We start from the raw sequence: 26,236 nt of genomic DNA on the forward strand, positions 1-26,236 counted from the left end.
CCTCCCGGGCCACAGCAGAGAGCTGGACTGGAAGATGAGCAACTGGGACTAGAACCGGTGCCCACATGTGATGCTGGTGCCACAGGCAAAGGATTAATCAAGTAAGCCACAGTGCCAGCCTTTTAAAATCTTTTTAAAAAGCAGTGGAGGGACCAGCGCTATGATGTACTGGAGTAAGCTGGCTCTGGCAACCCCAAAGGGCACTGTAATGTGTCCCAGCTCTGCCTCTTCCAATCCAGCTCTCTGCTGTGGCCTGGGAAAGCACTGGAAAATGGCCAAAGTGCTTGGGCCCCTGCATCCAACTGGGAGACCCAGAAGAAGCTCCTGGCTCCTGGCTTCAGATTGGCTTAGCTCTAGCTGTTGCAGCCATTTGGGGAGTGAACCAGCAGATGGAAGACCTTTCTCTCTGTCTCTCCCTCTCTCTGTCTGTAACTCTACCTCTCAAATAAATATTAAAAAAAAAAAAGCAGTGGAAAATAACTTGCGGCAGAGAGTAAATGTGTCCCACAAGGCCTAAAATACTTCCCATTTTGCCCTTTATTCAGGCATGGAAAGCCAAGACACTCTGGAAAAGAAAAACCTAAATGAAAGATCTCCGCGAGTGAGATCCCAGTGGAAAGAACGGGTCATCAAAGAAGGAGGTACCTTTCTCTGAAGGGAGGAAAGAATTTCCACTTTGACCATGGCCTTGTCTAAAAATTATCAGAGTCAGTGAATTCAGGGGGCTTCCATAGCCTTGGCAGCTCATGACAAGAGCCTAGGGTGATTACTGATGCCATAAACACGAGTGTCAATTTGTTAAGTCAACAACAGGAGTCACTGTGCACTTACTCCTCATGTAGGTTCTTTGTCCTTAGTGTGCTGTACATTGAGATTTAATGCTATAACTAGTACTCAAACAGTATTTTTCACTTTATGTTTCTGTGTGGGAGAAAACTGTTGAAATCTTTACTTAATGTATGCTAAACTGATCTTCTGTATATAAAGAGAAACGAAAATGAATCTTGATGTGAATGGAAGGGGAGAGGGAGTAGGAAAGGGGAGGGTTGCAAGTGGGAGGGACGTTATGGGGGGGAAGCCATCGTAATTCCATATTCTGTACTTTGGAAATTTATATTCATTAAATAAAAGTTAAAAAAAATAAGAAAAAGTTTGCTGAACCCTATTCATTAAAATTGACATCCCTAGGCCTGGCTATCTCTAGTGTTCTGTGCAGCTGTACAAACTACCCTAAGGGGTGAACATTTTATATTTTGCCTAAATAAGTTTCTTTCTTCAAATTTTTTTTTCCTAGTGTCTGTTCTGTATTAGCCACTCTTACCTCATCTGCATTATCTCCTGGTTTCTCTTTTAAAATGAATATCAATTATTTATAATAAGGGAAACCTAACCTACATTGTTGTCATTCATTCACTTTTGTGTATCATCTCTTCTTTCTCTTTTCTATGTAGCTAAAAGCTTTATTCAAAGAAGACTAAAAACAATGTTTTCTCATTATTCCTCCTGTCTATGGTGGAGTATATGCTATGATGGTTTGTACCCAAAGTAAAATACATAGATAAAAGGAATAGAAATGTGGCTATGAATGTTTTTGGTGATCTGCAACATATCAGGATACTAAGATTCTAGATTTGCCAGGTCTAAATGACTCCTCCTGACAACATGGGGCAGATAAATCATCTCAGCATGACTAAAATAAGTTCTTAAGAGAGAAAATATTAAGGAACTTGAAGCCCAACTCTCCAATCTCATAAATGGAACTAAAATGCAATAAACTGATATAAATTCTTGAGAGGTATGAGGCAGAAGAAATTTGTTTGAACCACTGCAAAAAGTAATGTTTTAACATTTCCCGTAAGTATGACACAGTGAATATACTTTCATATTCCAATTTTCATTTTACAGAACTGTATTATCTTATTCTACACTTTGGGAAAGAGTAAGTTTTATGACAGAGATTGCTTGCTAAAGAATTAAGTTAGAATCCAACTGTAACATATTAATTATCTGGTGGACTTTTATGCTACTCTTCTGATATATTTTACCTTTTTAACTAAGCAAGAATTCGTGTCAATTGGATCTTTATAAAGTTGTAAGTTCCTTACTTATGAGTAACACCTCCACAATAATAATTACTGTATATTCCTGAAATAATGGGAGATCTGGGAACAGTAGGGCTATTAACGGCCACTTTTAAATCAGGCATTTTAAAGAAAAGCGCTGGAGAATCCTTCAGTATTTGAGTAAAAGGATAAGAAGAAAGAGGCATTAGAATCCCTCTGTGGCAGCAATGTAAAGTCTCCATGAGAGCACACAGGAAAGGAGAAGCAATAGAACTTGGAAAGTACTGTTGTGGCCAAAGAAATAAGGTCTCTATTATACACTACGGTCAATGCTCAAGAAGAGTAGAGCAAGAATGCATCAACACTCCATAACTGATATTTTCCCACTCCTGTACCTTTAAATGAAAATGTGTTGTATTTGTCTACCCAGCATTTTCTAGATCTTTTTAGGGACCATGCCTCATTGTGCATGAAATTTGAGTAAGAACTATTGGTGAAATAGGTGACTAAGATCCAGCTAGTTCATATACCAAGTATTCTTAGTCACAAGTAATTATTTCAGGAGTAAGAATCTTACTCAAGCTGATCCATTCAGAGGGAATCTGCATTTATGAGAGAACTACTAATATGAGAAAGCTCAACGCCTTTTGTTGGACTTAAGACAGAGCCTGCTACCACTATGGACCACCATACAGAGGCGCCGTACGTCTATACAAAGCCAACGTGAAAGACAACATGGCCTTCAGTTGGAGTTGTGGCCCTCACATTAAGTCATATGGTGTATATTTTTTGTTCTTTCAGGGAAAATATTAAATTCAATTTTTTAAAAAATTGATTATCTATCACCTTTATGGAGAAAATTCCTAACACACATATTGTTATTTTTTATTACTGCTGTTGTTGAATACTTAGCATTTGGGAGAATGACTTTGCTAACTATAAGAATTTTCTTTCTGCCTTAAATTTTTGAGGCAGACTGTACCGCTGCTTATGGTAAATCTCTCCCAGAGATGTCATATAGACTTAAACTCTCTGAAGTCAGTTCTATGTTCCATATTCTGTATGCATGGTCTTCCCCACAGTCCTTTTAAATTTTATATGCCAAGACTATAGGCTTTGCATATATAAGACATTACTAGCCTGATCAGAAGCAAGAGAGTTTCTCACTTCAATATACAAAGAACAGTAATTTTTTATACACCAAGGATGAACTAACTGAAAGAGAAATCAATAAATCCCATTTACAATAGCCACAAAAATCAAATATTTAGGAGTAAATTCAAGCAAAGAAATGAATGATCTCTACAAAGAAAATTATAAAACACTGATGAAGGAAATAATCAAAGACACAAAAAAATGGGAAGATACTCCTTTGCTCATGGGTTGGAAGAATTAAAATCATTCAAATGTTTATATCACCCAGAGTAATTTACAGATTCAATGCAATCTCTGTCAAAACACCAATGGCATTCTTTATCGAATTAGAAAAAAAAAACCCTAAAATTCATAAGGAATCGCAAAAGACCCAGAATACGCAAAGTGATCCTGAGAGGAAAAAAAATCAAACTGGAAGAATCACAATACCTGACTTCAAAGTACACTAGAAAGCTGTGATTTCAACAGTCTGGTACTGGCATAAAAATTGACACTAGATCAATGGAACAGAAAAGAACCCAGAAATTTATCCATACATTTGGCCAACTGATTTCTTACAAAAGTGCCCCAAAATACATTGGAGAGAGAAAAATCTCTTCAATAAATGTGCTGGCAACACTGTATGCATTTATGTAGAAGAACAGAATTGGATTCCTACCTCTCCCACTATACACAAATCAACTCAGAATGGATCAGAGACCTAAATTTAAGACCTGAGACTATGAAGTTGTTAGAAGGAAATGTAGGAGAACTACTTAAAGACATTAATGTGGATGATGGCTCCCTGGATAAGGCTTCTAAAACATAGGCATCAGAAGCAAAACTTGGACAAATGGGATTATATCTTTTTTTTTTTAATAAAAAATCTCCATGAACTTACAGCAGACACAAAAAGACATTAAAACAATCTACAGATTATAAAAGTGTATTTCATAAAGCTCATGGAAAAATGGAATTAAAAGATAAGCTTGTTTTGGCAAAAATTTAATTTTAGTATTTTGCTTCATGGTATGCATTTCTCACAAACTTTTTAAGATTTATTTTATACTTCCACTTGGCTAAGACTTGTCTAACAGCAAGAAAAAAGTAGTTGAATCTTTAAAAGCCCACAATTTTGATACAGAGGTAAACTTAACTGTTATCAATGTATCTGAGACCATGTGAAGATTTTCATAAAGATTGCAAGATTAAAAATTAGATGTATGGAGTTTTCAAGTTAGAAACAATAGAAGTAGTAGGAAAGAGAAAAAGCTACTCCTAAAAGATTCCTCTAGGATTGGTTCATAAACTTACAAGCAAGAATGACACAATTCTCTATCTTTATATGAAAATAGCACAGAAAAATGATAACAACTCTAATAATATAAGGAGCTTTATATTGGTTTCTCTCTATTTGAAAGATGACTGAAAATATAGTAACTGTAATCACAGAGTAGAGACCTATTTCTTCACAAGAAAGCTCTTATCCTTGCAATCTCGTTTCACAGACTACTCTTGTCTTATATATTCTTCAAAGAATATTCAAAAATGAGGAAAACAAGATGGAATGAAAGGATATTTCCTTAGCTTAGTCCAAGATCTATTATACTTATCCTCAATAATTTTAGAATCATATACTATGTTTTATGATTCATTTTATGATGAGGCACCACAGTATCAATATACCTAAAAAGATAGTGATATGGAGCATGAATGTATGGTAAAGGCAGTTAGAGTGAAACTCTTAATGATAACAGAGTTCAAAGAACACTAGTCGTTTCCCTTTGTGGCGTTGTGATAAGGCAGTCTTTGAACTATGAATTCCTGATATTCACTCCACCTTGGAAGACTTTGCTTGAGCTGATAGATAAGGTTCGGAGGCACAGAGCTGTCAGCACAGGCCCGTGCTTCTTGATCCTATGTGCACAGTATAATCTATTGAGCACAGTTGTGAAATCACTTATCTCTAGGTGGTTAGTCTCAGGTAGAAACTTGGCAGCTCCACTTACAAAGCTTATCAGGTGACTCTGGTGATTAGTTGGATGACAATGAGAATGGACAATAAGTAGGTTAATATTTTAAGCCAAGAGGAATTTCACACCACAGTTCGTTGTGCCTTATGACTCTGAATATGTATTTCTCAGAAAGAACAATGAGGGTTGGTACATGACTGGTTGAACGGTCAAAATTTCAAAGATGCTAATTCCCTCCCTCCTAGAACTTGGGGTTAATTTTATATTTTTTGACGATTGTGTCATAGAGGAAATCTGCAGTTCTTTCCCTGACTCCCTTCCTCTGCCTGCCTACTTATTTTACCCAAAGTGAGTAAGAGATGTAATGAATTGGCCCAATTCAAGATCAGTAGGGACTGATCCTGCTAGGATTAGCCTTTGCCTTTTTAAAGATAAGGTTGGAAAAGTACAGAGATTGTAGAGCTGGCCTTACCTAAAGTTAGAAAGATAGCAAATTTGAAGAGAGTAAGGTTCCTATTGCCATTGCCTAAGAAGTACTGAAACAAGTAGCATAGATACGTTCTGCTGTAGGCTGTGGGTGAACATCCTTGGGGAACAACACTGGTAAGGATATTCTTTTTGGGATAAATTGTTTCTTGCTATCAACTTGTTGCATGAAGCAGAGCCAGAATTTCTCACCTTAGCAAAGACATCAAGAAAAAGGAGAAAAAGATTTCCATTCTCTCTCAAGTGTTATCAAAAGATTTCAAACACTTTCTATCATTTTGATTGTAATCTGATTTCAAACCATGGGACTATTCAGTTTCTAGGTGCGCAAAAAATTCATCTGTATGTGACATTTTTATTTCTTCTATTCCAGTATTTGGTGTGAGTCCTCAGCTGTGATATGTATCTTTTTTTATCTTTTTTTTTACTAGTGTTTGTGATTGAAATATTGAGATTAACATATTCCTATTATTCTACAAGTTAGGAGATAAAATCAAAACTAGATTTGCCAATTGCTTAGATCCAGCTATCTTTGGCCAAGTGACACTTTTTCTTATTAGAACATGTCTATGCCATATAGGCTCAATACAGAGATCCTGAGACCTGAAGTAAAAGAAAATACACTTGCAAGTGTGGAGTGTGGATTTTAATCCTGTGCTTATAAAGTAAATTGAAAGTATGCTATTGCAAAAATTACAAGAACAAAAAAGAGAGAAAGGAAGGAGAGGAGATAGAGGGAGGGTAGTACGGTTATTTTATTAGAATTGTATCTATGAAATACATGAAATCTATTCTGTTTATATTAAGAAAAAATTTTAAAATAAATATCAAATAATTAAATAAATAGAAATTCCATCTTAAAAGTCAATGGGAACAGAAATATCTAGGGTGAAGTGTCTAAGGTTGGAATCTACTATAGTTAATGGACTTACACTCTTCTAATAAATTGCTATCTGCATAACTGACACTAAGAAGCCTGTGTTAATAAATCTCAATACAGTAAACACCTCTCGGACTTGGCATGCTCATGGTCTGTGACACCCCCTGCACCCTCACACCCTCCTAATCCTCCTGATTCCTTCATTGACTGCCCCTGGCCCACTGTCCTGCAGGCTGTGATGGGACCGCAACTAAACGGCTTAACTTCATTATTCGTCATCTTGAATTGATTCACATATTTCCAAAGGGGCACCACCTCGAGAGTTTCATGGCAAAAAAAAAAAAAAATCTCACCATCCTCCTCAAAGTCCATGTCCTCCTCATCCTGCCTAGGCTCCAATATCTCAGGATCCAAAATGATAGAATTGTGATCTCCATCACCATTGTCTGATGTTTCTGTTTCTTCAGACAAGAGGGCGTTTCAAGAACCTTTCTGGGGCTGCTGCTGTGGCACAGCACATTAAAGTCCCAGCCTAAAGCGCCAGCATCTTATATGGGCGCCATTTGCTCCTCTTCTGATCCAGCTCTCTGCTATGACCTGGGAAAGCAGAAGATGTTCCAAGTCCTTGGGTCACTGCACCTGTGTGGGAGACCTGGAATAAACTCCTGACTCCTGACTATAGATCTTCCCAGCTTCGGCCGTTGTGGTCATTTGGGGAGTGAACCAGTGGATGGAAGACCTCTTTCTTTCCCACTACCGCTCTCTGTACTTCTGTATTTCGAATAAATAAAAATAAATCTTTAAAAAAATAAAAAGAACCTTCTGAACCTGGTCTGTGTACTGTGTAGGTCTGAAATGCCAGGCTGAGATCAGCATTCTTAAGGATGTTCAACAAGGTGTCAGGGGTCTCTGAGCCACTGCTTATGGCTATTATTTTCACAGTACTTTGTTCCAGAACCACCTCTGTTGTCCTCTGCTGTTAAACTGAAAGTGAGTATGGATGGACTTTCCAAATCTATCAGAGCTGTTCTAGGTACATTTTTCTCCTACTGCTGCCTGGGAGGACTTGGTGAGCTGGCTTTCCTCAGATACACTGACTACTGCCTGATTCAAAAATCTAAAAAGCCATGAATTGTCATTCTTTAATTTTTAAAGTTAATACAGTGACTTTCTAGCTTCAAATTTGTAGGCAACTTTTCTTTAAGAGGATATCAAATACCATTATCTTCAAATGTTGCTGTTACATACATCTCACCAATTCACAATTTAATATCATATACATTGCATACTGAAAATTTCAGTGTTTCACAAAACATTAATAAACTATTAGGAAAACTAGACTACCACAACCAAAGATGTTATAGGTATCAGAACTGAAGTAGTGGCTTGATGATCGGGGGTGTCTGATGGACCAGGCTGCAGCAAACCTTCTCAAGTCACATGGAAGAGCTGTTGCAAATGAGGAAATCTTGCTAGAATATAATTAGTTTGTAGAATGTTATAGTAATTAGTTCATAGAAGGTATATTTGAAAGCAAAATGAAAAAAGAAGTTTCTGATATTTAAAATCATTAATATCACAGAATTTTTTAAAAAGTCTAGAACTCTTGTGAGTTTTTAACTCAAGGGAGAAAGTGCAGCAGAATGGGTATGAACTTGGTGCTTTGTAACCTAGTAGAACAGAAATGGGATGCTAGCTGCATCAATAACTATTTGCATGATTGTGAGAAATTACTTAACTTCTTTATGCTCCAGTTTTAACAACTATAAAATGAGGATAATAATGCCTACCTAGGGGTTGGTGCTGTGGTGCAAGGCCCACATCCCATATGGGCACCGGTTCGAGTCCTGGCTGCTCCACTTCTGATCCAGCTCTCTGCTATGGCCTTAGAAAGCAGTGTAAGATGGCTCAAATCCTTGGGCCCCTGGACCTATGTGGGAGACCTGGAAGAAGCTCCTGGCTCCTAGTTTCAGATCAGTGCAGCTCCGGCTGTTGCAGCCATCTGGGGAGTGAACCAGGGGATGGAAGACCTCTCTCTCTGTCTCTACCTCTCTCTGTAACTCTGTCTTTCAAATAAATAAAATAAATCTTTTTTTAATTTAAGGTTTTTTTATTTCATTTTTTTTAACTTTTATTTAATGAATATAAATTTCCAAAGTACAGCTTATGGATTACAATGGCTTCTCCCCCATAACGTCCCTCCCACCCACAACCCTCCCCTTTCCCACTCCCTCTCCCCTTCCATTCACATCAAGATTCATTTTCGATTCTCTTTATATACAGATCAGTTTAGCATACATTGAGTAAAGATTTCAACAGTTTGCTCCCACACAGAAACATAAAGTGAAAAATACTGTTTGAGTACTAGTTATAGCATTAAATCTCAATGTACAGCACACTAAGGACAGAGATTCTACATGAGGAGTAAGTGCACAGTGACTCCTGTTGTTGACTTAACAAATTGACACTCTTGTTTAGGCTAAAATAAATCTTTAGAAAAAAATAATGCCTACCTAATACGGGTGCCAACCTTAGACTCTACATAGCCCTTGTATTATTCATGGTGCTACAATCTGTGGTTTTGAATATGTAACTCTTTCTATATTTCCTAAAGCTTTGAGAATCTAAATATGTTTAATTATAGCATAAAATATAAACAAAATACACTTTGATTGTGATTTTTTTTTTACAGGCAGAGTGGATAGTGAGAGAGAGAGACAGAGAGAAAGGTCTTCCTTTGCCGTTGGTTCACCCTCCAATGGCCGCCGCAGCCAGCGTGCTATGGCTGGCGCACTGCGCTGATCCGAAGCCAGGAGCCAGGTGCTTCTCCTGGTCTCCCATGGGGTGCAGGGCCCAAGCACTTGGGCCATCCTCCACTGCACTCCCTGGCCACAGCAGAGAGCTGGCCTGGAAGAGGGGCAACCAGGACAGAATCCAACGCCCCGACAAGGACTAGAACCCAGTGTGCCGGCGCCACAAGGCGGAGGATTAGCCTGTTGAGCCGCGGCGCCGGCCGTGATTTCTTTTCTAACAATTCCTCCTACATACTCTATTCCAGTTCACATTTCTTCTCATCTCTGGTTTTCAGACATTTTCTTTTTAAAAGGTTTATTTTATTTATTTGAAAGACAGAGTTACAGAGAAAGGTAGAGCCGGGGGAGGGGGGGAGACAGAGACACACACACACACACACAGACAGGTCTTCCATCAGCTGGTTCACTCTCCAGATGACTGAAATGGCCAGAGCTGAGTTGATCTGAAGCTAGGAGCCAGGAACTTCTTCCAGGTCTCCTGCATGGGTGCAGGGGCCCAAGGACTTGGGCCATCTTCTACTGCTCTCACAGGCTATAGCAGAGAGCTGGATCAGAAGTTGAGCAGCTGGTATTCAAACCCGCACACATATGGGATGCTGTCACTGTAGGCTGGGGCTTTACTCCACTGAGCCATAGCACCAGCCCCCAGACATTTTCTTAGATACATACTTAATCCTTTCAACCCTTATATATTTGATATTCCAATCCCTATACTATCCTTTCTTTGAGGCCCAGGCATTAGTAGTATCCTGGAGTCATCCCCTTAGCTGAAGAAAGGGAAAAATGAAAATTTCAACCGTATCTTACTACTTTAGCAGTTCATAAACTAGACAAAGTTAAAATTGGTTATTGCCTAGGCCATTGTAATTATATTTTACACGTTTTATTTTTCCCTTCCATTACTCTCTCTTTTTAACAGAGCAGCAATATTGATTGTTTTATGTCTTAATTCAGACGTAAGGGGAGTATGCAATTTCTATAATAGATCCACAGTGTTTCCTTATTTTACTAAAGTTAAAATCAAAGGCCTATCACATGTCATGACTTACTAGATATTACATGATATGCTGCCTTCATAACTTCTTCTATTGTTTTCTGGGGCTCATTTCATATCAGCCATGTTGATCCCTTAACAATCATTGGAAACAGCAGGCATATTCCTACCTCACGGCCTCTGCTGAAATTCTTTCCTCTGCATGGCAAACTCTTCACCCATAAATCCATTTAGATAACTCCCTTGCCTCCCCTACTCTTGGCTCAAGTATTAGTTTCTCTCAGAGGTATAACCATCTAACCTATTTTCTTCTTACTATTTATTGAATTATTTACTTAGTGGAGGGTCAATCTTATGATTATGAAACAAACAGAAAGTATGTCATTGTAAAAATTAAAAGAAAGGATAAGAAATGAAGGAGGAGGTAGGGTGAGAGCATGGGCAGGTGGGAGAGTAGGGTGGGCAATAGCACCAAATTCAGCAGCATTGAAAGAAAATCACAGACCAATATCCCTGATGAACATAGATGCAAAAATACTGAATAAAATTTTGGCCAATAGAATGCAACAACACATCAGAAAAATCATCCACCCAGACCAAGTAGGATTTATCCCTGGTATGCAGGGATGATTCAATGTTTGCAAATCAAACAATGGGATGCACCACATTAACAAACTGTGAAGGAAAACCATATGATTATCTCAATAGACGCCGAGAAAGCATTTGATAAAATACAACACCCGTTCATGATGAAAACTCTAAGCAAATTGGGTATAGAAGGAACGTTTCTCAACACAATCAAGGCAATTTATGAAAAACCCACGGCCAGCATCCTATTGAATGGGGAAAAGTTGGAAGCATTTCCACTGAGATCTGGTGCCAGACAGGGATGCCCACTCTCACCACTGCTATTCAATATAGTTCTGGAAGTTTTAGCCAGAGCCACTAGACAAGAAAAAGAAATTAAAGTGATACAAATTGGGAAGGAAGAAGTCAAATTATCCTTCTTTGCAGATGATATGATACTTTATTTAGGAGATCCAAAGCGCTCCAGTAAGAGACTATTGGAACTCATAGAAGAGTTTGGCAAAGTAGCAGGATATAAAATCAATGCACAAAAATCAGCAGCCTTTGTATACACAGGCAATGCCACGGCTGAGAAAGAACTGCTAAGATCAATCCCGTTCACAATAGCTACAAAAACAATCAAATACCTTGGCATAAACTTAACCAAGGACGTTAAAGATCTCTATGATGAGAATTACAAAATCTTAAAGAAAGAAATAGAAGAGGTCCTTGGACCATCTCTTAAGCGGGTTGTTTGTTTTCTTGTGGAGTTTCTTGATCTCTTTGTAGATTCTGGTTGTTAATCCTTTATCTATTGCATAGTTTGCAGATATTTTTTCCCATTCTGTCGGTTGCCTCTTGATTTTCCTGACTGTAAATAAACTTATCAATTTGATGCAATCCCAGTTGTTAATTTTGGCTTTGACTGCATGTGCCTCTGGGGTCTAGTCCAAGAAGTCTTTGCCTGTTCAAAAATCTTGCAGGATTTCTCCAGTGTTCTCTAATAATCTGATGGTGTAGGGTAAATGCAAATGGCCAACAGACACATGAAAAAATGTTCAAGATCACTAGTGATCAGGGAAATGCAAATCAAAACCTCACAATGAGGTTTCATTTCACCCGGTTAGAATGGCTCACATACAGAAATCTACCAACAGCAGATGCTGGCAAGGATGTGGCGAAAAAGGGACACTAACCCACTGTTGGTGGGAAAGCAAACTGGTAAAGCCAGTATGGAAGTCAGTCTGGAGAGTCCTCAGAAACCTGAATATAACCCTTACAATCCAGCCATCCTACTCCTTGGAATTTACCCAAATGAAATTAATTTGCCAAACAAAAAAGCTGTTTGCACCTTAATATTTATTGCAGCTCAATTCACAATAGCTAGGACCTGGAATCAACCCAAATGCCCAAAAACAGTAGACTTGATAAAGAAATTATGGGACATGTACTGTATAGAATACTATACAGCAGTCAAAAACAATGAAATCCAGTCATTTCCAACAAAATGGAGGAATCTGGAACGCATCATGCTGAGTGAAATAAGCCAGTTCCAAGGGGACAAATATCATATGTTCTCTCTGATTGGCGACAACTGACCTAGCACCAAAAAGGAAACCTGTTGAAGTGAAATGGATACTATGAGAAACAGTGGCTTGATCAGCTCTTGTCCTGACTGTTGATGAACAACTTAATACTTTATCCCTTTTAGTATTTTTTTTGTCCTACTTAATACTATTGGTTGAACTCTGTAATTAACACACAATTATTCTTAGGTGTTTAAATTTAACTGAAAAGTGATCTCTGTTAAATATAAGAGTAGGGAGGCTGGTGCTGTGGCTCACTAGGCTAATCCTCCGCCTGCGGCGCAGGCACACCGGGTTCTCGTTGCAGTTGGGGCACCAGATTCTGTCCTGGTTGCTCCTCTTCCAGTCCTGCTCTCTGCTGTGGCCCGGGAGTGCAGTGGAGGATGGCCCAAGAGCTTGGGCCCTGCACCCACATGGGAGACCAGGAGGAAGCACCTGGCTCCTGGCTTTGGATCGACGCAGCACTGGTCGTTGCAGCCATTAGGGGGGTGAACAAATGGAAGGAAGACCTTTCTCTCTGTCTCTCTCTCTCTCACTGTATAACTCTGCCTGTCAAAAAAAAATATAAGAGTGGGAATAAGACAGGGAGGAGATGTACAATTTGGGACATGTTCAATCTGACTTGCCCCAAACGGTAGAGTTAGAAACGTTTCTGGGAATTCCAATTCAATCCCATCAAAGTGGCATGTATCTATGCCATCTCACTATCCCTATTGATCAGTTTCAGTTCATAATTGATCATTATGTTAGGATTAAGAGTCAAAGGTATCACATAAACAAGATAGTGACTGCTAATACTAACTGATAGACTTAAAAAGGAGAGAATGATCCAACATGGGAAGCGGGATACACAGCAGACTCATAGAATGGCAGATGTCTTAAACAGCACTCTGGCCTCAGAATCAGCCCTTAAACATTCAGACCATGCTAAAAAGCCCATGAGAGTATTTCAGGCATGGAAAGCCAAGACACTGTGGCAAAAAAAAGACCTAAATGAAAAATCTCTATGAGTGAGATCCCAGTGGAAAGAACAGGCCATCAAAGAAGGTGGTACCTTTCTCTGAAGGGAGAAGAGAACGTCCACTTTGATTATGACCTAGTCTAAATAAGAAATGAGTTGGCGAACTGAAAGGGCTTCCATAGCCTTAGCAACTCATGACAAGAGCCTCGGGTGATTACTGTCGCCATAAACAAGAATGTAAATTTGTTAAGTCAACAACAGGAGTCACTGTGCACTTACTCCCCATGTAGGATCTCTGTCCCTAATGTGTTGTACTATGTGAATTAATGGTATAACTAGTACTCAAACAGTATTTTACACTTTGTGTTTCTGTGTGGGTGCAAACTGTTTAATTCTTTACTTAGTATATACTAAATTTATCTGTATATATAGATAATTGAAAATGACTCTTGATGTGAATGGGTGGGAGAGGGAGCAGGAGATGGTTGTGGGGTGAAAAAGCCACTGTAATCCAAAAGCTGTACTTTGGAAATTTATATTTATTAAATAAAAGTTAAAAAAATGGCTGGTGCCGCGGCTAATCCTCCACCTTGCGGCGCCGGCACACCGGGTTCTAGTCCCGGTCGGGGCGCCGCATTCTGTCCCGGTTGCCCCTCTTCCAGGCCAGCTCTCTGCTGTGGCCAGGGAGTGCAGTGGAGGATGGCCCAAGTGTTTGGGCTCTGCACCCCATGGGAGACCAGGAGAAGCACCTGGCTCCTGCCATCGGATCAGTGCAGTGCGCCGGCCGCAGTGCGTCGGCTGCAGCGGCCATTGGAGGGTGAACCAATGGCAAAGGAAGACCTTTCTCTCTGTCTGTCTCTCTCTCACTGTCCACTCTGCCTGTCAAAAAAAAAAGTTTAAAAAAAGAACAAGGGCAAATTATACTTGGTTGTCTAATGTGCATTAAACATTTTGAAATAATTTGAGCTCACAAAGTCAAAGATCTCCGGCTCTTCTGTTAGGCGCAAATGCTTAAAAATAAAACTATAAGGCACACTAAAAATGCTATTTGATTTATTATTCGTCAATGCTCTATACCTGAGAAGTTTATTAATTTCACTAGTAGTCCAAATTCGTCCTCTCTCTGTATGTGACTTTTCCCATTAAGAAGTATATAATCCCTTCCTCTTAATTTCAAATTTGATAATGTAAGTTTATTTATTAAGGCACGTCAGTAGTTACAACTTGTGCATTAAACGAACTTGCATGTTTCTCTTGTCTCTCACTCTTCTTTGACATTAAAAAAACACACCCAGACTGGACCACTGGAGGATGAGAAATATGTAGCAAAGGTAAGTTGATCTAGATGTTCTAGCTGAGGCCATCCTAGGTCAATCATGGCTGCAAGACTTCATGAGTAAGCCTAAATCATTCTCAGTAGATCATGAGCTAATATTTACTTGTATCTACAATATATGAGAAACTCAACAATAACAAAACAAAACTCAACAGTAACAAAAGGCAACCAATCTAGTTAAGAAATGGGAAAAGGATCTCAATACCCAGTTCTCAAATGTTTGCCAAATATGAATTGGTCTTTGTGTGTACCTGTGATTATCTGTGCAAGTGTTCAAATGCAAACTTGTAACTGAAATGCTGTTTTACGATCCTATGGGTTCATGGTCCAGAGTCTCCTTACCTGCTTCTGAATTAATTCTAAGCTGCACCTGGCTGCAGACCTCAGGATCAAGAAACCTGGTTCATAGTACTGAAGTTTCCCTCTGACTTGGTGATATTACCGGGGTGGTAGATTCTTTCCCAGTCTAGCTAGTGCAAAGAATTTCTGGGCTCCTACAAAAGCAGATTTGAGGAGACCTAGTAATTTCTCGTGGATCAGAAGTGTCACACGTGAAACGGATTCCATGCCTAGATGGCAATTCGGTCAGTGGAGCATGGGAGACATGAAGGTGAGTTTTGCTTTGTTACTGCTGTTACTGTTGACGTTACACACACACACACACACACACAGTCTGTGTGGCTAGTGCTTCTAAGGGAAATATTTTAGTTACAGTTACAAAGTGCAGGTCTAAGTTGGTCTAAGATATGATCAATTGACTTCTCATTTCTTTCTTTTCCTAAAGCTCCCTTAAGGAGTTCTCAACTCATTAACCTCATTTCCAATATACATTGTTTTCTCTTCCTTCTCCTTCTTCCTCATCACTCCCAGTGTACTTATTTATTTTTAGATGAAATAATGAATGATTTTTTAAACTATCACAGCTGTCTGAAAATAGAATAGAGACTTCTATAATGCAGCACAAGTTGCCTGACTCTGGATGCACAAGCAGGAAACCACGTGGCTACTTAGTAGGTCTGTAAAAAAATGATAGAAGTTTAAATTAAGCTGTAATAATTAAGTCCTTCTAAGCTGATTAATTTTCTTTTTCATTTGTCTCAGAATCATTGGAATGTAGAGGTAAATTTATTCTTTTGTACAGAAGACCATATAAAAGCTTTTTTTTTTTTTTGACAGGCAGAGTGAACAGTGAGAGAGAGAGACAGAGAAAGGTCTTCCTTTGCTGTTGGTTCACCCTCCAATGGCCGCCGCCGCTGGTGTGCTGCCGCCAGAGCACCGTGCTGATCCGATGGCAGGAGCCAGGTGCTTCTCCTGGTCTCCCATGGGGTGCAGGGCCTAAGCTCTTGGGCCATCCTCCACTGCACTCCCTGGCCACAGCAGAGAGCTGGCCTGGAAGAGGGGCAACCGGGACAGAATCCAGTGCCCCGACCGGGACTAGAACCCGGTGTTCCAGCACCGCAAGGCAGAGGATTAGCCTAGTGAGCCGCGGCGCCGGCCAAAAGCTATTTTACTGAGTATATTTGAAATATAAATTTATGCGAATGTAATAGGAAGCTAAATATAATTTTCATGTTATCTTCTTCAATGATAATGCATATTATTTTTAATAAAAGTTATCTCATAATATTTAATGTCAAAATTATGTTTATATTCAGTAGTAGCAAAATATAAGGACAAAAAGGTAACAGAATAAGAATCAGATGGGTAAGAAGAAAATTCAGAAACAATTTTGTAATAGGAAAACAAATCACGTTATAGTCAAAGAAGAATAGAGTGGTAAATACAATATTTGCTCTAGAAAATTTAAGAACATTGAAAAATGAGCTTCTGGTTTAGCAGGACTTTGCCAGATCATTTTCAGTGTAACATTGCAGTTCATCAATAAGGTTAGAACAGAAAGCAAAACGTTAAAGTTCTTATTTGGTTAAGTGTTAAACCTTTTTAATGTTATGTCATTTTAAAATATTTCACCTAAAAAAACTAAAAAAATAGAGAGAGAAGGAAATAGGGTGCGAGGGAAAAAGGAGGAGGAAAGGAGGAAAGAAAGGAATATCATTATGTTCTTAGAATTGTATCTACAAGTCACATTGAATCTGTTCAAAATTAATTAAAACTTAAAAAGTTTTTAAAAAAAGAAAAAAATACAACATAAAGGAAAAATAAGACCAGGATAGTGTCTGGAGATTTTTGGAGGAATGTGATTAGAACTTTCAGAGCATAAATGGAACCTTCAAACAAAGGAACCAATCTGTGAGATGTCCATTCACTTAGGAGGACAACTAAACCAAGCTTTCCTTTCCATAGTACCGACAGTGAATAATGTAAATACTTGCAATTTTCAGGGCTGGTGCTGTGGTTCAGTGGGTTAAAGCCATGACCTGTAGGGCTGGCATCCAATGTGGGTGCTGGTTTGAGCGAATACCCGCTGCTCCAGTTCTGATCTAGTTCCCTGCTAGGGCACCTGGGAAAGCAGTGGAGGATGGCCCAAGTGCTTGGACCTCTGCATCCATGTGGGAGACCTGGAAGAATTTCCTGGCTCCTGGCTTTGGCCTGGCCCAGCCCTGGATGTTGCGGCCATTTGATGAGTGAACCAATGGATAGAAGATCTTTCTGTCTCTCACCCCTCTCTGTAACTCTGCCTTTCAAATAAATAAATAAATCTTGAAAAATGTCCAATTTTCCTCATCTGACATTTGACTAGAAAATAAATATAAAACAGTTGATCTGTAGTAAGAAAAAGGATGAAACTGAACAAAAGAAGTAGAAATTGAGTAAAATTACAGCCGGATTAAGGAAAGATACTTGTCAGTTGCTTAAAGTCTTGGAATTTATCTCAACTATTTAAATTAATGTTCTTTCACAAACAGTAACTAAATAATTTGAATGTCATGCAAGACCACATTATTGCTTTCAGAGATAAAAATCATTAAAAATGCGTAGCATTTATTAAGGATATACAAATTTTTATGTAGACTTTGAAAGTAAAGATAAGATTTACAGGTAAAAAATGTTTTTTTTGCTGTTGTTGATTGGTAATTTCTAATGTTTCTGTTATTTGTCAGCAAAATTTGATACTCTTTTAAAACGTTTTATTGCATTGCCAAATTTCACATATTTTGCATCTCATTTATTTTGAAATAAATTTTTGGGTAATTCTTCTATAACAATTTTAACTGTTGACCAAATGATGATTTCCAACAAAAATGACCTAACTGCAGGAGGACAACAGAGGTGGAGGAAGTGGTGCATAATACTTCTATGGCAAATCCTCCAGAGAGAACACAGACATTAATTAATTAATTAATCATGTGCATTAAAGTGCACATGATTCAGCCATTAGAAAATGATTGGTGTTCTCTTACTGTAGGACTGTACAATGCCCTTCAACTCTCTGTTCCTAGATTCAATATCTGTGAAATGACTCCTGGCTCCAAAGACCTTATCTGTATTAAATGAGGCCAAGTATTTGAAGTACCCAGCCTTGTGTCTTAACACAAGATAATGAGAAGTTTTGTGAAGGAAATGTTAATGAAGATGATGATATTGAGCCTAGACTAGGATATGCAAGTTTATCTGCATTAATATATTAAGGTTGATCATTCTTCATTTAAAATCAAAATTCTGAGTTTAATAAGATTTTTACTAACCATTGCACTTTTGTGAGAAAAATATTTGCAACAACAAAATTAATTCATTCTTTACTTTAAAAATCTTCTGGGGAAAACCACAGTAAAAATATTTTGTCTTTATTCCTATAGTATTTCTATGAGTAAAATTTCGCTGTTTAAAACAAGAAGGGCTATATTAGCACACATCTGTTGATCTGTTGCATGAAACATCTTTCCACTGTGCTCTCCCCCGAATCTCCTGTCTTTTCCATGCTCCGAGTTTTGTTGTTGTTGCTCTTGTTGCTCCATCTGTTCTATGTCCTTTGCATCTGTTGTGCACCCACCAAAGCCAGTTTTCTAGGCAAAAGGTCTGCACTGCTACACTTGGCCTCATTCTGAAAGTTCCTGCTGAGCCCCGCAAACTTTATAACTCCTGCATCCATCCCACACCTTTTGGTACTGCTCTCTACATTTTTCTGTTTAGTCTCGGATTCCCTGTCTCCTTTTCTTTGCTTGTCTCAGTCCTACAGTCTACTTTCTGCCATTGTGGCACACACTATAAATTCTTCCTGCAAATTAAAAAAAAGTGTTCCCCTTTCTTTTCTTTAATGTTTGTATCATATTGTAGTTTTCCATAATTTCATTTTCAATATACCCTAATCATATTTGGAAGTGACTTTCTTGCAGATAGCATATAGTTTGGTAATCTTTCTAAAGATTTATTTTATTTATTGGAAAGGCAGAGTGATACAAAGAGAGGGAGGGAGAAAGAGAATGAAAGGGAGCAGAGAGAGAGAGAGAGAGAGAGAGAGAGATTAATTCTATCCATTGGTTCATTCCCCAAATGTTTGAACCAACAGGTTTGGGCCAGGCTGAAGCCAGGAACCAGGTACTTCTACCAGGTCTCCCAAGCGGGTGTCAGGCTCCCAAGTACTTGGGCTATCTTCTGTTGCTTTCCCAGGGGGATGGGTTGGAAGCAGAGCATCCAGGACTAGAAACAGCACTCTGATATGAAATGCCAGCATCACAAGTGGCATTTTAACCTGTGCCACTCAGCCTGATGGCAGAGTGATCTAGCATATACAAGAGTTCTCTCTCTAACCCCCTCCCTCCCTCTCTCCCTCCCTCCCTCCCTCTTTCTCTACCTTTCAAATAAGTTTTTGTCGCTCCCCCTCTTCGTGGAGGAACGACACAGGACCCTGGGCTGTTCTTTTGTCTGCTCGGCCCTCCCCGGGTTTGCTGCTGGTTCTTCCCGGGTTGGCTACCGTCCCTTCCACCTCCGTGGAAGGGCGGTTCCCCCTAGCCACCTTCCCCACTTCCGCGGGGGAGCGGCACACCGCCGGCCGGCTCTCTCGGGGGCTGCACAGGTGTTCCTTCAGATAGATGTTCCTGGTGCATGTTGTCTCTCTCCTCCTTTATAGTCCTCTTCCACCAATCCCAACTCTGCTACCCACACGCCGAGTACGCTGCTCTCCTCCAATCAGGAGCAAGTCCTACAATTTATTGGTTGAACTGGAGGCAGCTGTGTAGAAGCTGTTTCTCCCTTCTCAGCGCCATATCGTGGGAGAGCAGATGCATAGAATAAGTCTTAATTCCAGTAACTTAGTCCAGTCCGAGTTGCTCCCCACAGTTTTAAAAATTTTAAAAAGTATGAGAAATATAATGTAGATGAAGCCAAAAGAAACTGGAATGGGAAACAGAATCAGGACTGAAACCTAGGCGCTGTGATATGAGATTTGGGCATCTCAAGTGATATCTTATGTGAAACACCAGCCCCTTTTGTATCTCTTTGAAAATATTTATTAGTAGTTGCTCTAACTACTACATTACATATAAATCCCTCATCACAGCCTACTCATGTTGACATTTCACTAGTTTCAATAAACTGTGAGGATATTACCTTTCTTTAGGTATTTTTATTCAACCTTATTTATAATTGTATTAAATATACATACTTACATCATGTAACATTACAGAGTTCAATCATTCAATGTATTTAATAAAATTCAAAAAGAAAAATCTATCACATTTGCCTATAGTTATATTTTTTCTGTTATGTCTTCTTTATGATATTCCAAGATTCCTTATTTTATCATGTTTCAATTTTAAGAAAATTAGCCATTCTTTTAGTACAGATCTGCAGTAAGAAATTCTCTCAGTTAATATTGATCTAAAATGTCTTTTTCCCATTCATTCCTGAAATATATTTTCAGAGAGTTAAAATTCTGATAGGTAACACTTTTGTTCCACAAGTTTAAAAGTATTACCATCTCCTTCTGGTTTTCATGAATTCTGATTAGAAGTATTCTGGGAGAATATATTTGCCATAGCATCTAAGACACTGCTCTAGACACCTGTATTTCATACCAGAGTGCCTATGTCCAAGTCCTATCTCCAATCCTGATTCTAGCTGCCTGCTAATGTGCAGCTTGGGAGGCAGCAAGTGGTGGTTCAAGTGTTTGGATCACTGCCATCGCGTGAGGGTCTGGATTGGGTTCCAGTTTCAGGTTAGCCAAGTGTTAGCTGCTGCAGAGGCATTTAGGGAGTGAATCGGTGGAAAGCAGTTCTTATTTTTAAATATTCTGTGGTTCAGATTTTAAAAGTATAATTCATCAGGCTATGTGCTGACACTTAGGAAGACAGTGTCTTCTCAGTGGCTCTGCTGAGACCTCCACCCAGGAAGGCACGCCCTCCCCAGACCTCTCCCTGCTCACTGCATCACCTCACCTTATATCCTGTGATGAAGTGAGAGCTGATATCTTGGGATGAGGTGAGAGGGGAAGGAGGTTACTGCTGAGGAGCTGTAGACACTATCAAGACGATGGGGGTGTGGACAACAACTGACTCTGAGAAACTGCGACACCAGCTCAATACTCTGTTGGAACAAGAGTCTAGATGTCAGCCAAAGGTCTGCAACTTGAAACTACTTGAGTCTGCACACCCTAATTTCCTCAGAATTCCTGCATGGTTGAGGGAATTGGAAGTAAAAGCTCTTCAGTATACTCAGCTTTTTTTTACTTCGACATGGAAACATTTTCCCTAGCTGTGAATTTACTGGCCAGATTCCTGCCTAATGTGAAGGTACAGCCCAAGCACCTTGGACTTGTCAGTCTGAGCTGTTTTTATTCCACTGTAAAATCAATAGATGAGGGAAGGAGTAGCCCATGGCAACTGACTTGATTGGAACAAGTCAGTGTTAGCTTCATGGTATCAGACTTGATGAGAATGGAAAACTATGTACTGGAGAAGGTGTGTTGGAAAGTCAAAGCTACCGTGGCCTTCTAGTTTCTGCAACTTTATTATTCTCCATTCAAGAGAATTTACAAAGAGAAATAGCCTTTATTTTGAAAGACTAGAAACTCATGAAAGGCAAGGCCATATTTCTCTTTTTAAATTTTTTTTTATTTTTTTAACTTTTATTCAATGAATATAAATTTCCAAAGTACAGCTTATGGATTACAATGGCTTCTCCCCCATAACATCCCTCCCACCCGCAACCCTCCCCTTTCCCACTCCCTCTCCCCTTCCATTCACATCAAGATTCATTTTCGATTCTCTTTATATACGGAAGATCAGTTTAGCATACATTAAGTAAAGATTTCAACAGTTTGCTCCCACACAGAAACATAAAGTGAAAAATACTGTTTGAGTACTAGTTATAGCATTAAATCTCAATGTACAGCACACTAAGGACAGAGATCCTACATGAGGAGTAAGTGCACAATGACTCCTGTTGTTGACTTAACAAATTGACACTCTTGTTTATGGCATCAGTAATCACTCCAGGCTCTTGTCATGAGCTGCCAAGGCTATGGAAGCCTCCTGAGTTCCCCGACTCTGATCATATTTAGACAAGGTTGTAGTCAAAGTGGAAGTTCTCTCCTCCCTTCAGAGAAAGGTACCTCCTTCTTTGATGACCCATTCTTTCCACTGGGATCTCACTCGTGAAGATCTTTCATTTAGTTTTTTTTTTCCCAGAGTGTCTTGGCTTTCCATGCCTGAAATACTCTCATGGGTTTTTCAGCTGGATCTGCATGCCTTAAGGGATGATTCTGAGGCCAGAGTGCTGTTTAGGACATCTGCCATTCTATGGGTCTGCTGTGTATCTCACTTCCCATGTTGGATTGTTCTCTCCCTTTTTTATTCTATCAGCTAGTATTTGTATTTATATAGTATTTCTAATTTTTTAAAAATTTTATATAAGGTATACAAATTTCATGTGTAACTTATATACAGATTTAGGAATATAGTGATTATTGCCACTCTACCCTCCATCCAACCCATGATCCCACCCTTTTCTCCTTCCTCTCTTTTCCCTCTCTTAATTTTTACAGTGATCTACTTTCAGTTTACTTTATACTCATAAGATTAACTTGGGGCCAGAGCTATGGCATAGTAGGATAAGTCTTAGCCTGCAGTGCCGGCATCCCATATGGGCATAGATTTGAGTCCCAGCTGCTTCAGTTCCAATCCAACTCTCTGCTCATGGCCTGGAAAAGCAGTGGAGGATGGTCCAAGTGCTTGAGTCCTTGCAACCATGTGGGAGACCCAGAAGCTCCTGGTTCAGGATAGGTCCAGCAGATGGAAGATTCTCTCTCTCTCTCCCTCTCTCTAACTCTGACTTTCAAATAAAATAAATAAATCTTTGCAAAAAACAACTAGATTTAACACTCCAGAAGTCTTTACTAAGTAAGCGTTTTTATAAAACTGCTGCTGCTTCTAATCTAGATGAGAATTTTATTTAAAAAGAGTATACTTTCACTAATGCCCATCCTGCATATATTTTTTTAAAGATTTATTTATTTATTTGAAAGTCAGAGTTACACAGAGAGAAGGAGAAGTGGAGAGAGAGAGAGAGAGAGAGTGAGGTCTTCCACCTACTGGTTCACTCCCCAATTGGCAATAATGACCGGAGCTGCGCCGATCCAAAGCCAGGAGCCAGGAGCTTCCTCCGGGTCCCCGACGTGGGCCATCTTCTACTGCTTTCCCAGGCCATAGCAGAGAACTGGATTGGAAGTGGATCAGCTGGGACCCGAACCAGTGCCCATATGGGATGCTGGCACTGCAGGCAGCGGCTTTACCCGCTACACCACAGCGCTGGCCCCAATCCTGCATCTTAAGGAAAGTAAGTGGACAGTTCCTAAATAGGAGATCACTCAGTCAGTATGCAATAAACCCCCTGCAGTAAGCCAGTGAATGTATTGAGATCTACAGTGTGATAGTGTCACTTATGGTTAACAGCAGTGCATAGCCTGAGCTCATTCGGAGTGGCTGTAATCAATTTTGAGATCATGCTGTGAATAAATACATAATGCAAAAGTAAAAATCAAAGAATCACAGCATATATTATCCTTAAATTTTGCAAGCTATGTTTTACAGATAACTTCAGTTTTCCTAAAATGCTGCTGTATTTATTTTTATTTATTTATTTATTTTTAATTTTTGACAGAGTTAGTGTGAGAGAGAGAGAGAGAGAGACAGAGAGAAAGGTCTTCCTTTACCGTTGGTTCACCCTCCAATAGCTGCTGCGGCTGGCACACTGCGCTGATCTGAAGCCAGGAGCAAGGTGCTTCATCCTGGTCTCCCATGCGGGTGCAGGACCCAAAACCTAGGCCATCCTCCACTGCCTTCCCAGGCCACAGCAGAGAGCTGGACTGGAAGAAGAGCAACCGGGACAGAACAGGCACCCCAACTGGGACTAGAACCCGGGGTGCCAGAGCCGCAGGCGGAGGATTAGCCCATTGAGCAGCGGCGCCAGCAGACTGCTGTATTTTAACATTTGGATACACCAATGTCAATTCTGAATTGCAGAGGTAACCCAACCAAACATCATTATATTTGGTATTAAGTAACATACCTTTCAATACAGTTATTAAAATTCAAAAGAAATGCTATTTATCAGCTTTTATGATTTTTTTCTTTTTTTTTTAGTTTTCAGAAATTGGATTAGGATATGTCTTGAATTTATTTGGCTTTATCCTAGTTGTGGATTACTCAGCTTCTTGAATCTGTAGGTTACATATTTTTCCAAATTTGGAAATTTTCAGTCATTGCCTTTTTCAAATACTTTATCTGCACATTCTTGCTTGTCTCCTTCTGTAATTTCCATGCCATTAGCATTAGCTCTTTGTTTTAGCCCATAGAACCCTGAGTTTCCATTCAGTTCAGCCTATTTTCTCTCTGTTGTCCAAATTGGATAATTAGTATTGTTCTATCATAAATTCACTGATTGAGTCTTCTATCAATTCTGGTCTCTGTTAAGCCTATGCAGCAGATATTTTATTTTAAATTTTGTTCATCTATATTTACTTCATTTGAAATGTAACACACACACACACACACACACACACACACACACACATGCATCCAGAGAGAGAGAGGGAGAGAGGGGAGAGAGAGAGGGAGAGAGGGGAGAGAGAGAGGGATCCTCCATCTACTGGTTCACTCCCCAAATGCCTGAATGCATTTGATCTTCTATGTGGGTGGCAGGGACCCAAGTACTTGAACCATCATCTGCTCTCTCATAGGGTGTGTTTTGTCAGGAATCTGATTGAAAGTAAAGAAATAGACTTGAATCAGGCACTCCAATATGAGATGCAGGCATCCTAAGCTGCAGCTTAACTGCTGAGCCAAATGTCTATCCCTATTATGGTTACTGCATTTTTTTCAGTTATTAAATTTCTATTTGGTTCTCTTTTATAACTACTATTTCCTTGTTAAGACTATTATTTTTTTCATCTTTTACAAGTGTGCTCCCAATTGCTTAACTTTATTATGTGTCGGGGAACGGGACAGCCTGGCCAGCTGTGCCCCTCCCGACATGTACAAGCACAAGAAGTTTAGTGCTGGGCTTTTTCCACCCTGCCCGTTGCTAATTGCAAGATCCTGTTTTGACTTTAAGCATCCTGTTATTGCATGTTTCCCACACTTAGTTGGTAACATGTTTTCCGTGAATGATATATATAAATAGGTGGACGGTGGGCGGGGGTAGTGAATGAACGTTGGTAAAAGACGGGGGAATGAATGAACGCTGGTAAAAGACGGAGTAAAGAATGAACGCCGGTAACAGGCGGAGTTGTGAATGAACGCCGGAAACAGGCGGGAGTTATGAATGAACGCCGGTAACAGGTGGGAGCTGTGAATGAATGTGAGTAGTAAGCGGGAGTGGTGAATGAAGGAGTTGTGAATGAATGCCGGTAACAGGGCGGGCATTCGCGACATGTAACGCGAGTCTGCTGAAAAATAAAGTGAAGCTGAAAAGCCGATAAACGCGTCTGGTGTCTCCGAGGTCTCGCCGGCGTTAACCTATCCGGAAGGTGTACGCCTGCAATTATGGCCACTTTAAGGTCTTTGTCAGATAACTCAAACATCTTAGTCATTTTGGCACCTGTGCTTCTTGATTATCTTCATTCAAGTTGATGTATTCCTGGTTCTCCCAAGTATGAAGTGTGATTTTCAATCCGGCACACGCTGAGTATTTATTATGAGATTCTGGATTTTATTTAAATCTTCATAGGAGTAGGAAGACATCACCTTGCTAATGCTAAACTGGGTATAAAACTACAGGTTCTCTACTGGAGACACTTTCTACTGCTGGGTAGGGCTGATGGTTCAGATTCCCTCCACCCATCCCCACCTCCGTCACTTCTTCACTAATCCCACCACACTAATAGAGCGCAAGCCACCTTATTAGTGTTTTCCATGTGGTCTCCGGTCAACTGTAGTAATGATGAGAGATTGGCCTCACTATTGCTAAGTTAAAGTGGAAGTTCCAGCTCTACATTTTGTCCTCACTGTCACCATCCCAGGAGGTAAAGAAGTGTATTATTAATGAT

At 39.6% G+C, this 26,236-nt stretch overlaps 1 long non-coding RNA gene and 1 pseudogene across 2 annotated transcripts in view; both read left to right on the forward strand.

The window, feature by feature from the left end:
* The first annotated feature begins 15,146 nt into the window (after nt 1-15,146).
* The window catches only part of LOC149126694 (uncharacterized), a 45,105-nt gene continuing 34,015 nt past the window's right edge, over nt 15,147-26,236 (forward strand). For both annotated transcript variants that reach the window (XR_016233460.1, XR_016233461.1), the window contains exon 1: nt 15,147-15,403. This is a non-coding gene — a long non-coding RNA (uncharacterized LOC149126694). The remainder of the gene's footprint in view (nt 15,404-26,236) is intronic.
* Nucleotides 21,223-25,399, forward strand: LOC103345331 (cyclin-G1 pseudogene; annotated as a pseudogene).

Source organism: Oryctolagus cuniculus, chromosome 5 (genome assembly GCF_051225735.1).
Source record: "Oryctolagus cuniculus isolate XC-2025 breed Fujian yellow rabbit chromosome 5, ASM5122573v1, whole genome shotgun sequence".
Lineage (NCBI taxonomy): Eukaryota > Metazoa > Chordata > Mammalia > Lagomorpha > Leporidae > Oryctolagus > Oryctolagus cuniculus.